The sequence below is a fragment of the Rhinolophus hipposideros genome (assembly GCF_964194185.1).
Source record: "Rhinolophus hipposideros genome assembly, chromosome: 20".
In the NCBI taxonomy this organism is placed as follows: Eukaryota; Metazoa; Chordata; class Mammalia; order Chiroptera; family Rhinolophidae; genus Rhinolophus; species Rhinolophus hipposideros.
The window spans coordinates 8,491,261-8,503,601 of NC_138066.1; the positions used below are offsets into that span (position 1 = coordinate 8,491,261).

Sequence of the window (12,341 nt, forward strand, 5' to 3'; positions counted from 1 at the left end):
TCACCTTCTAAACATATGCATGGTTGTTCTTGCTAATCAATTGGAAAATACTATCCATATTGTTCTATAAATTGCTCTTGACAGTCTATGATGATCATCTTTCTATATTTGTACGTTTCAGCCTAACTCATTTTTAAAAAATCGCCGTGTAATAGTCCATTGCTAGTGTATGCTATCATTAGTTTAACTAGCCCCTCTTTATTAAGGGGATATGTGAGTCCCATTTTACATTAACAGACAGTGGCTGGCAGCTTTTTCTTTCTTTTTCTTTTTTTTTGAGGTCCTGGCTTTAGCGTATGCTACTGGGTCAGGACTTTTTGTGGTCCTGGGATATAGCGATCCCAAGAGACTCTAGGCCAGGATTCTGCAAACTTTTTATGTAAAGGGCCAGGTAGTAAACCATGTAGTCTTTGAGATGCATATGGTCTCTGTCACAGCTCTTCAACTCTACCACTGTCGTTTGAAAGCAGCCGTAGACAATACATAAACCAATGTGTGTAGCTGTGTTCCAATTAAACTTTATGTATGGACACTGAAATGTGATTTTCAAATAACTTCCGCATGTTAGGAAATAGTCTTCTTTTTTTTTCTTTTTCAAACTTTTATTTATTTTTAAGGGTGTTTTTCCAGGACCCATCAGCTCCAAGTCAAGTAGTTGTTTCAATCTAGTTGTGGAGGGCGCAGCCCACAGTGGCCCATGTGGGGATTGAATCATCAACCCTGTTAAGAGCACCGTGCTCTAACCAACTGAGCTAACCAGCCACCCCGAAATGGTCTTCTTTTTCAACTATTTAAAAATGTAAATAATGTTCTTAGTTCAGGAGTTCACGTGCTATATGATAGCAGGCTGGGCTGGGGTTGGCTTGCAGGCCATGTTGGCCGCTGACCCCTGCTCCAGTCGCTCTGTCATCTGCAATATGATTGGCCCTATTTACCCGTCCACTCCTTCTCTGATACACTGCTGATAATCCTGATTCCTTGGTCTTGCATTGTAGAACACATGCCAATTTTATTCATTCACTGTTTAATTCCTTCTTTATCTGTTTGACTGAATCATTGATTCAACAAACACTTAGGGGGCCTCAAGTATATTCTAGGCAGAGTGTTGAATGCTGGGGCTATAATATAATAATAGAGAAGCAGTCCCTGCCCTCAAAATGCTTCATCTTATAGTGGAAACCAATTCTGAGTGAGTATGTGTTTGATTACAATCCTGACCAGTGCTGTGAAGGAGAAGCCCAGGGTATTTTGGGAGCATGTTGAAGTGAGACACTGGGAAGTCAGGGGAAGCTTCCTGGAGGAGGTACCTTTCAGCTCACAGGGGAAGGATGAAGGAGTTGCCCATGGGAAATGCTTTCTTGATAGCAAGGAGTTAATCATGTTTGTAAGGATCATGCAGCCCATGGCCATCATGTTAAGGATTTTCCTCCTTAGTCTAAGGAAATTGGAAGCCTGGCTGTCCTCTCTGGAATCTTTTCTTAGACAGGTTTTGTTTGGCTACTGGGCTGCTTTTTAAATTTTTTAATCTGACCGCCTCTCTTCAGGGAAGGACCCATCAGAATAGCCGCTGGCTCTTCTCACACCTGCATTTATCTGACCTCCTGAATCCCGGAGCCGTCTGAGTTTGTCTCCTAACAGCGGGGCCCACTGTGTCCACCTTTCTCCCCAACTCTTAGGGCTCTCTTGCCTGTGACTCCGGCTAGAGCCGTGCACTGTTGCCTAGGAAGCTGATGCCACCAGTGCCCTGCTCGAAGCCGCCACGAGCCAGTCCTGTCTTCTGTCCACCTTTTTCTCAAATACATACTTCTAATCTCCTTAATGCCTAATCACTTCTTTTACGGAGTGCGCTCGGTCACAAGAGGTGTTCCCTCCTCATTTTTTTTACACCACATACAAATACAACTAGTTTACAGACCAATTTACATTTGTATTCCGTTGCTCTGGCTAATCTGCTTATTTTCAAATCCATTTAGGATTTTATGGACAGGGATTGTCCCATTGCTCAGCGAGGCTGGGGATACAAAATCCAATGAAAGGCCATCTCCGCCTTCAAAGACCTCAGATCTAATGGAGTCAGAGAAACAGAGAGACTAATAAGCATTGCGGGTGTTTGCGTTGAATTCTGGGGGGGCTCAAGGAAGGGAGGCATCAACCTTATGCAGGTATCAAACAAGTCTTTGAAGAGGCAGCCCTTGACTCAGGGATTCCATGCTGAGATGTCTGCATGAGCAAAGGCGAGGCAGCTCGGAAAAGCTGATGTATTTCGGAAGGAACAGAGACGTGAGAGGGGGGTGAGGGGGTCTGATCCATTAAAGACCCCCTGAGGCACTTTGAGGAGTTGGGACTTTGCCCTGTGGGCAGTGGCAAGCTCTGGTAGGATGCTGAGCTGTGGCATGACATGATCAGAATATTGTGGCAAGATTACTTATACAGCAGAGTGAAAGGTTTAAAGACAGTAAGCATGGAGCCTGGCACTCTAAATGAGAAGAGAAGTAATGAGGTCAACTCCACATCTATAGCTGTGACTGGAGAAGAGGTAAATCTGTCACACAGGATGTGGCAGGTCAGGGAAAGAAGACCGCTTAGATTCCTCTGAGTTTTCTGCCTTGTGTGCCAGAGCCATGCAGTGAGAACAGGTGCACGAGGGAGGCACGGGTTTGGAAGAAAGAAGATGAATCCAGTATATGGTTCCTTGGGGGACGTTCAGGGAGAGATGGCTAGCATATGTTTGGATGGATGGGTCTGTGACTCGGGATACCTGGGCTAGAGATGGGAATCTGAGGCGCTGTGGGTGTGTGGCTTCGCAAGCAGAGGCAGAATGGATCTCACCCCTACATGCCCCCTTGGCCCGGACTGTTGTGCAGTGACCAACCTGCACAACCACGGGTGGTGACCCAGAATTTGCATTTTATCATCAGAGAAATGAAGTCATGAGGATGCAGGGGATCGCCCAGGGCAAGCCTCCAGGAGAGAGCGCTGCAGAACAACCTTTTAAGGAGGGGCGAAGGAGACTTTGAAAGAATTGTCAGAGATATGAGGAACCTAGGAGGAGGTAATGTAATAAAAGGCAAGGGAGAAAAGATTGTCAGGGAGGGGCAGTCAGAGACATACTGAAATATAGATCAGATTTATGTTAGGGGTGATAGGTTAAATCATTGGGGAAAACATAGATTATTTAATAAATAGTGTTGGGCCAGATGGCTAATAGGAAGTTTCAGTGGGTAAGTTAATGTAATAATGTTGTTCACATACACTCAGTAAGGCCATCAAACATGCTTTATGAGGCGTTGGGAAGTCCCCATCTCCCCTTATCTCCCATGTTTATGGCTCTCCCGAGGATTTCGAGATGCAGGGTGACCCTGAGCTCTGGCCCCAGGAACCCTAGGGGTTCTGTTATCAGGAAATTTCTTGTCCTCTACTATTTCAGAAAATCCTTCATTCCCACCAAAAGTTGACTCATCGAGCCAAAAATTGGGGTTGTATTTAGTTCTTGGATAGTGAACTGTTATCAATAGCCTGTCCTGCCCAGGGACCTACACTGGTATTAAGCGGGGACCTCTTATTTGCACAACAGGTAATTCCATTTCAAGAGATATAGCACAATGTCATTTATTCCATTTATAATTGGAAGGCCAGTAAGCACATTTAATCACTTAACAGTGATATGGTTATATGTATGCAGGTCTTCTTTTTTGAGAGATGCTGACTTTTTAGGCATTTTTAGGATATATTTTACCATTTGGACATTGAAAGGGTATTTCAAGCCAGTAATGAAGGCCAAGATTCATTCTGTTTAATATATGAATCACTATTTTACCTGTTATGTATTAGTCTTGGTACACTTTAAATCCAATAGTTGTGTTTATTTTATCTATGTCTTTGATTTCTAAAAAAAGAAGATCATTTGCAGGGGAGGGGCAGGAAGGGGGGTAATGCCATAGCTCTCTTTCTCTAGAAAGCCAAGCCTGAGGCAAGGATTAAGTATTAACACCTTATTTAGGAGGTATAAGCTCAGTGCAGTGAGTGGGTGAGAGAGGGAAGGGAGACAAAGGAAGATGCCACTTGTGCTGCCTGCTGTTGAGAGTGAACTGCAGAAACCCAGTGAGCGGGTCACTAAGCAGGTGTGTTCACTTCTCTGAAAGGCTTGCAAAGAGGAGCTGTATGTTTGAGTAGTCCATGAGAAAGCAGAGGTGTTTGATCTGCTCACCCCCCTCTCCTCTCCTATTTCCCATTGGTCAAGCTTCTCCCCTTGGAGAGCTATTTCCCCCACACTTTTGGGTTGTGTCATCTGACCCTCAGCATCCTTTCAGGAAGGTTGACTCCACCCCCACATAGTGATGCTTCATCCAAGGCCATGGTGATGGTCACTGGGGCATGAGTGAGGGAGCAACCGAAATAGGAGGAAGCTGTTGATGGGAATGTGAGGGAGAGCGCAGTGCCTGTGTCCCAGTGCAGATTCCTGTAGAATATGTGTCCTGTGGTGTGTACATCTCTCTCCAAAGTCAGACCTTGATGACTTGATTGTTCATAGGGTTTCAGTGGCCAGTGACGTTTACTCATCCGAGGGGGGAACCTTCCACATCATCTAACACAGGAGTTGGCAGAGCACATACAGCCCATGGGCCAAATTCAACTTGTAGCCTATTTTTGCAAATAAATTTTTTTTTTCCTTTGGAACACACTCTGTTCTTTTCTTTACATAGGGTCTAATGTTGCTTTTGCGTGATAATGGCAGAGTTGCGTAGAGACCATGTGGCTCATAAAGCCAAAAATATTTACTATCTGGCTCTTGAAAGGCAAAATTTGATGATCCCTGGACCAATACAACCATTCCTTTTACACAAGAGGAAACAGAGTCCCCCATGTGATAAAGAGACCTACTCAAAGTCACCTGGCCATTCATATGCCAGGATACTTGTGGGTCCCTTCTTTTAATCTTTAATTTTTTGCCTCAGTATTCAGGACGGTGAGCATGGGGGTCGGGTCGGATTGGGGGGGGCGTGGTAACTTAATTGGCAGTAAGGATAGCCTAGTTGGTGGATTAGTAGAAAAAAAATCTGAAATAACATTTATTTTTAAGGGAAACATAACGATTTTGTTAGCGCATCTGCTGAAACCCAGGAAAGCTGGGAATTGTTTTTAAGCTCTTTTGACAAACAATCCATATGTGTAAATGTTTTATTATGTTTGTGAGTGAATCTTGGAGTACAAAACCAGGATTTGAGCTTTTGGATTTATTTGCCAAATAGTTGGTTGTTTTCTTGATTTCGTGTTTTAATTTTTCTTTAAATGAGTAGATTCCCATTTAACTTTATTACACCAGGAGCTAATGTGAGTTTCTGGATAAGTTTTCCAGCAGGACACTTTTAAAAGCATTCTTTGAGCTTTTCTTTGTTACAAATAATTGTATACTTGCCTAACTCTTGGGATAGAACAGCCTTGATAATTCCCTGTTAATTAAAGTTGCTCTGAGAAACTTCTATACCCCAAAACATAGATTTGTTTTCTCCTGTCTGTCTGTGTTGAACAAATATGTGAGACTGAAAAGATGCTTTCATTCGGCACATTTGGTTGATTGAATGTGTGTGTGTGTGTGTGTGTGTGTGCATTTTGGCTTTATTTTTTTCTTTAACGGATTTTTAGTGGAAGGCTATTAGACCTTAAAGCTTACTATATAATCTGCTTCTGTGTTTCTGTGTGGGTTCCTCCCCGCTCCACTCCCCCTCCCACCCCTCCCCAGAGAATCCACTTTAATTTGTAGTGTTAAGTTAGTACTTAAGTGCACAACACATCCCCCATTTCTCAGCAGTTTTTAAGACCGGTAATCTCTTGGAATTTTCGCAGATGCCAAGTGGGTTAGAGAGTCATTCACACTGCCAGTAAATTGAAGACTCATAAAAATCAAAAGACAAAGGAGACAAAAAGGATTTTGTTTGCTGTATTCTAGGAAGTTGAGTTACTTTGAAAAAGACTGCTTTTGGTAAACAATGTAAAAACTTTCTTCATTGGCTGTTGGACAGAGGCACTGATTAGCAGCAAATGGTTCAGATATGGAAGTGAAACAAAAAGAATGTGGAATGTGACCCAGCAATTCTACTCCTTGGTATATACCCAAGAGAACTGAAAATATGTCCACCAAAAACCCTGTATACGAATATTTATCTCAGCATTATTCATAATTATTCATAATGGCCAGAGACAACCTAAATGTCCATCAACTGATGAATGGACAAAGGAAATGTGGTCTATCCATACAATGGGATTATTCAGCCGGAAAAAGGAAGGAAGTACTAATGGACACGTTTTACAACATGGATGAACTTTGAAAACATCATACTGAGTGCAAGAAGCCAGGCAAAAAGCCACGTATTGTAGGATTCCATTGATAGGAAATGCCTAGAATGGGCAAATCCATAGACATAGAAGGTAGATAAGTGGTTTGCAGGGACTGGGGAAGGGGTGAATGGGAGTGACTGCTAATAGGTAGGGGGTTTCTTTTTGAGGTAAAAAAATGCTCTAAAATTAGTGGTGACAGTTGCATGAGTGTGGAATGTACTAAAAACCATTGTATTGTATGCTTTTAGAGAATTTATGTTGTATGAATTATATCACAATTAAAAAATAGTTAATAAAAACAAGCATGTTGGGGACTTTCGCAAGTTGGTTACTTTCTTGGTGTGATTCAGAAACAGTTCTGTAGATGCCTCGGTTGGGGATTCCTTCTGCCTGGTTCCCAAACTTTGGTGGGTATCAGAAGCATCTAGGGAGTTTGTTAAAAAATACAAATACACGGGTCCCACCACTGACCTACTGAGTCGGAATCTGCTATTTAAAAAGAGTGAACATTTCTGCTTTGTATTTTTAAATGTTTTCTAATAGTCACTACCTATTTATAACTTGGCAAGGAGACTTACCGTAGCAACAACAAGATTGATGAAGGCGTAGTCAGTGGATCTAATATTAGGAAGTTGAGTCGATTTAAATCTAACTTTCTCTTATGGAAATACAATGAGAAAACACAATTTTCTTCAAACAAGTAAACGTGCATTATAGTCCCATCGTTAAAGGTTATATAACCATAAGCTATTATGGTAAAGTAGAATCTCATGGAAGACAAACAACTCGATTTTACGGTGGCAAGATAGAGAAAGCGTATAAGATTGCCAATGTTTATATTTGTATGTTTATGTTTTTGTATGGCTCATGTTTATATTTTTAAGTGTTGTCAGGATAGCTGACATGCGCATATAGTCATCCATCTGTATCAATGGGGGATTGGTCCCAGAACCCCTGCTGATACCCAAATCCTCAGATGCTCAAGTCCCTTATATAAATAGTATTTGCATATAATCTATGCACATTCTCCCCTACACTTTAAATCACCTTGTTACCTGAACTCAAGGGGTTTGCCACTTGGGGTGTTCTAGTCAAGAGCGAGACGTGGCTATCTTAGGTATTTTTATTTACTTACAGCAAATATAGGAGGGGGATTCGCATCCAAAGCTCTGTCTTCAGGAAGGGAGGCTTAGTTAGACTTTGCTTCTATACTCTACTTGGTTAATTACATGTTGATTTCTTTTTGGCAGTTGGCTACACTTATTCTGATATTAACTACATGTTGATTTCTTCTTTGCAGTTGGCTATTTACCAGGTTGAGTTGCATCAAACTTACCTGGTTAGAGCTGTGCTTGCGAAATACTGGGCTACATTTTAACACTTAGCAAGAATTGCATTTAGTAAGAACCATCCAGACCTTGAGACCCTTTTCCTACCTAACAATCTCTAGATTACTTATAACACTTAATGTGATGTAAATGCTTTGTAAATAGTTGTTGTACTGTATTGTTTAGGGAATAATGACAAGAAAAAAAAGTCTGTACATGTTTAGTACAGAAGCACCCATCATAGACCTAACTACACAGTACACGTCAGCAACAATGTAACTTTAAAAATATATCTTTAACCAACAGTTGATTGAATCCACCGATTCAGAACCTGTGGATACCTACCAACTATGGTTTCTGGTCTTTATTCTTATATGTATAATAGGAGGTAACAGTAGGTCTCATGCTTTCAAAGTTTTTGAGTCAATAGCCCAGTTTTTTGTTTGTTTTTTAAATCAGCATTTCATGCAATTTAAAAAACACCTGTGGAATCTAGTTTCAACTTTGTTTCTTGGTAAGTCTAAGTCAGAGAATTTGGGGCTTATACTGTTTTCATTTTCCTATTTTGCACGACACTGACATCTGGACAAAATGAACACCATCCTTACCTTCAAGAAACTCATAATGTAGTGAAACAGTTCAGGCTTTAGAAATGAGGAGTTGTCAAGTTTCTTCTTTCAGGTTTCTCTTCTCCAGAAATTTTTACTTTTGCTTTCATTAGGAAGTGTGTGCCAGTGGATAGTTGCTGTCCTCTCACCATTCATTCATCATACTGCACAGGCCAGTGGCCTACCCGATTCCTGTGGCATCTGAATGTATTCAACAGCCAATTCGTATCAAAGGGTAGTCATTAGATCAACCACTATTCATTAATTAAAAGCCAAAAAATAGTACAAGATGACTATGAGTTGTGTACCCCCAAGGAATGACATTTGCTTGGTTTGAGCTCTTTAAAAACAGTGATGGTCTATGATGACTAAATTTCTAGGGAAGTGGCATTACATCACCTCTGTGTGTGATGGCTGGAGGTGTGCTAGTCAAGACGGAGTCAGGACCTCTAGGTCCTGGTGAGCTGTCCTGCAAAGACGCAGGCAGAGTACGGTAAATGTCACACACTAGATTTTCTTGAGGCCAGAGGCTGTCAACAGAGGTATTTAATTCCTTGTACACTATGCTTGAAAATGTTCAATTAGCTGCCAACATTGAAAAATTGCAATGTTTTCCATAAACACCCACTTCTTTTGAAAAGACACAGGGTGTGGCCAGACTGGACCCACCTTCCTGCCTGAACACAGCTGGGTGGAGGGGAGAAGGTTGCCATTATCCCCATCTTTTCTTATATTCAGTCGGCTTTGTGCATACATTTTATGTATCCAGTTGTTGTGGGTATTGAGTTTGCCCTGTGTTCAAACAGAGCCTGGTGGATTTGCACCAAGCATTGCAGGGGAGAATTGGCATTAGACACACAGTCGGGAAGATATAAATGCACTTGGAAATTGGAGATTATGAAACGGGAGTAGGCACGAGAATGAAGGATCTAGGGAGAAACGACTGGTCAACAGTTATGAAGCATCAATTTCAAGAGAAGGACCTTTAAATTCTCCCCACACTTTGCCTTATTCCTAGAGCATGGATGGGCAGGAAGCATTGCCTCTTGGAGCCTATGTGTGTGTTGGGGAGTGGACAAGGGGAGCATGTAGGTACAGCCGGAAGTTGGGGTCCACAGGGAAGGGCAGTCTGGACGGATAGACCAGTGTATCTGTTTAAAGGGTTAGGTTCTGTGGAGTCAGTACAACCATGCAACATGGAAATTATCTGTAGGTTATATTCTGATGAGTGAGTGGGCAACGACCATGTGCATTGATTATCAAGCAACAAGTGTTTGCTAAATGCTTTCTCTGTGCCCAACTCTAATTATCCACATGGATGGATTCATGCAGGGGTGGAGTGGGCGAACACAATGCAAATGGCCGCATGTTTGCAAAGGCTGAATGCTTCCTGAAGTGGAAAGGAGATTGTCCAATGGGACTTTCCTTGTGGTTGGAGTCACTTTTCTTTCCTGCCTGAACAGACCTCTGCCGGCCTCTCCGGGCTCTATAATTCTATGAAACCAGGAATTCGTAGCACCAACATGCTCATCACCCCTCATTGTTTGGCAGTGTGCCTTCATATGTAAAGCTGGCGTGATTGCCCGATGATCAGATCTTTATTATTGGAGGAAGATCTTGGAGTAGGGTAACAGCATTTTTGTTATTTCAGTCCATGTTGGATTCCAAAGTAGGCAGTGCCAAGAGGCGTGGGAGGAGAACAGGGTGAAATGTTAGTCATGCGAGACGCCTGTGTTTACTGTATGTCACTCCCTGGTTGCCGTGTGCTGGTCTGTGTGCAGGGCCACGGAGACCCTACTCTGAAGGGTCCTGGGGTCCTTGGACAGATCGTAAGATGGGCCTGTACCCAGCGGGCCTCCCGGACATCGCTGTTGAATGAAGCTCCTCCTGCCCTCTTGCCAGCTGTGGGAACTGCCTGACTGCGTGCGCAGAGATAGCCTCAGCCCAAGAGGAAATAGCTCCCGTAACGGGTGAGAGTGGGGGAAGTTATCAGGTGGTTTGGCACAGGGATGGACGGTGGGAAAAATATGCCAGAGGGGGTCCTGCCCCCCACCCCAGGCATTTACCCTTTAGTGGCCATTTCGGGGTCCTAGTCAGCGGTGCTGGTGACAGGGATCTTGGGGTAGGAGGTTGGAGCAAAGCAGTGTTACAACTGGCACAGACAATTTTCATCATTTTCACAAGCCGTCGGAGTGTTTTCCTGTGCTCTGCCTGGATGCCAGCTGGGACCTGCAGTAGAGCTGGGGCTTAGCTGTCCTCTGGTCCCTGATGGTCAGTCTCCTTGCTGCCCTTCTGGGCCCTGCCGCAAACCAGACCCTCTGCCGCTGAATCTCCGATGCCTCTGTCATTTATTTGTCTAGACATTCTTGCCCCCAGATCTACTCCCTGTGTTAACTCAACCCCCACCCCAGCCTCCCAGTGTCCCCATACGCTTCCTGGTAGGGGTTGAGCTGAAACCCCTCTGCCACCAAACATGTTGAAGTCCTAACCCCCAGAGTACTTGTGAATGCGACCTTGGATGTAGGGTCTTTGCAGATGATCAAGTTAAGATGAGGTCATACGAGAGCATGGTGTGCGCTGATCCAACATGTGGGGTCCTTACATAAAGGGGAATTTTGGACAGAGAGACAGACACAGAGGGGTGAAGATGTGAAGACAGGGAGAACACCATCCATCAGCCACGGAATGGCTAAGGGTACCAGAAACTCGGAGAGAGGCCTGGAACACATTCTCCCGCACATTGTCCAGAAGGAACCTTGACCTCAGGCTTGTAGCTTCCAGAACTGTGCCATAATGCGGTTCTATTGTTTAAGCTATCTAGCTTGTGGTATTTGGGGGCAGCGCCAGGAAACCATACTTCCCATGCCCCAGCATAACATGCTACTAGTGGTCTCTTTGGACACTGCTAAGCCAAGCTAGTGGTATTATGTCCTCCATGATGCCCTGGAGAAGCACAATCTGTCACCTACATCTCCAGTGTAAGGCTCAGGTAGCACTAACAGCAGGAAAGGTGGCCTGCGTTCCTGTTGCACTGTCAGCCTGTCAGTGAATGTGGGCAAAGGCTCCTGCTTAAAATAGCTGCCTGGGTCCCAGAATTCTGGTGGTTCCGGAAGTAAGTGTAAAAAAGCTTTTAGACAAGGTGCCAAAAAGAGACACATAAAGCAATAGACTTCCAGATACTTCTGATCCTTCTCTTGACTTCTCTTGAGTATCCCAGAGAGGACTTGGCTGGAGATCATGCCCATAGCTCTGCTCGCTTCTGGGTTAGTCAGTTCCTCCCTGCATCCCACCATCTGGAAGTCTCGATTCCCCCATCTCTAAAAGAGAGGATTGGGCTGGTTTTGAAAGCCCTTTCAAGCTCTTTATTTTCCTCAAGGAACAGGCCTAGTGGCCATGCAGACAGGGCCCAGCTCCCTGCTGCCACTTCTCTGTCCCTCATTCCTGCTGTCTGGGGTGCCCTCCACTCCCATTCAGGTGTGGGGGGAGGTTTTTGTTCACAGTGGTTCTTTCTGAGCATGGGATTAGGGAGGACTTTTATTTTCTCTTTTTCTCTTTGGTGTTTTCCAGTGTTTTCTCCCTGGATCTGTATTAACTTTTATACGTAGAATAAAAATAATTTCTCTGAAATAGAGGAGAGGACTGGAGCTGAGCTCTAATGCCTTCTCTTGTTTCCCTTTCCCCAGCATAACATCCCATCCTCCTCTGCCCTTCTAAGGACGTGTCCTTGTGTTCTGAGGTTTCTTCCAGGGCTGAGATGCACAAACGGGAGCCTGAAAGGGCCCTGGTCAGTTTTATATGGTGTGAAGAGCGTCCACAAATGGCGGGCTATGTGATCTCTGCTGTGGAAGGAGGAGTGTGCCAGCTTGGGAGTTAAGGAGACCCCCGCCCCTCGCCTCTTTGCCGCAGATAAAGTCTTCACTTGCTTTCTGCTGCTGATATATAAACATGAAGGACACTACAGAGAAGGGCACAGTCTTGGGGAACAGAGCAGAAAGGGCCGGGGAGCACACAGTGCTTTTGGACACGACATCCCCACCCGCCCAGCTGGCTCAACCCTTGCACACCGAGA

The 12,341-nt window shown here is 44.0% G+C and overlaps 1 protein-coding gene across 10 annotated transcripts in view; it reads left to right on the forward strand.

Annotated features, from left to right (window-relative positions):
* The window catches only part of GAS7 (growth arrest specific 7), a 210,905-nt gene that overhangs the window by 125,460 nt on the left and 73,104 nt on the right, over positions 1–12,341 (forward strand). The window contains exon 1 of one of the 10 annotated variants that reach the window (XM_081028079.1): positions 10,020–10,242. The exons of the other annotated variants lie outside the window; for them this stretch is intronic. The gene's annotated coding sequence lies outside the window, so the exon portion shown is untranslated. Of the gene's footprint in view, positions 1–10,019; positions 10,243–12,341 lie in introns of those variants that run through there. 10 annotated transcript variants of the gene reach the window in all.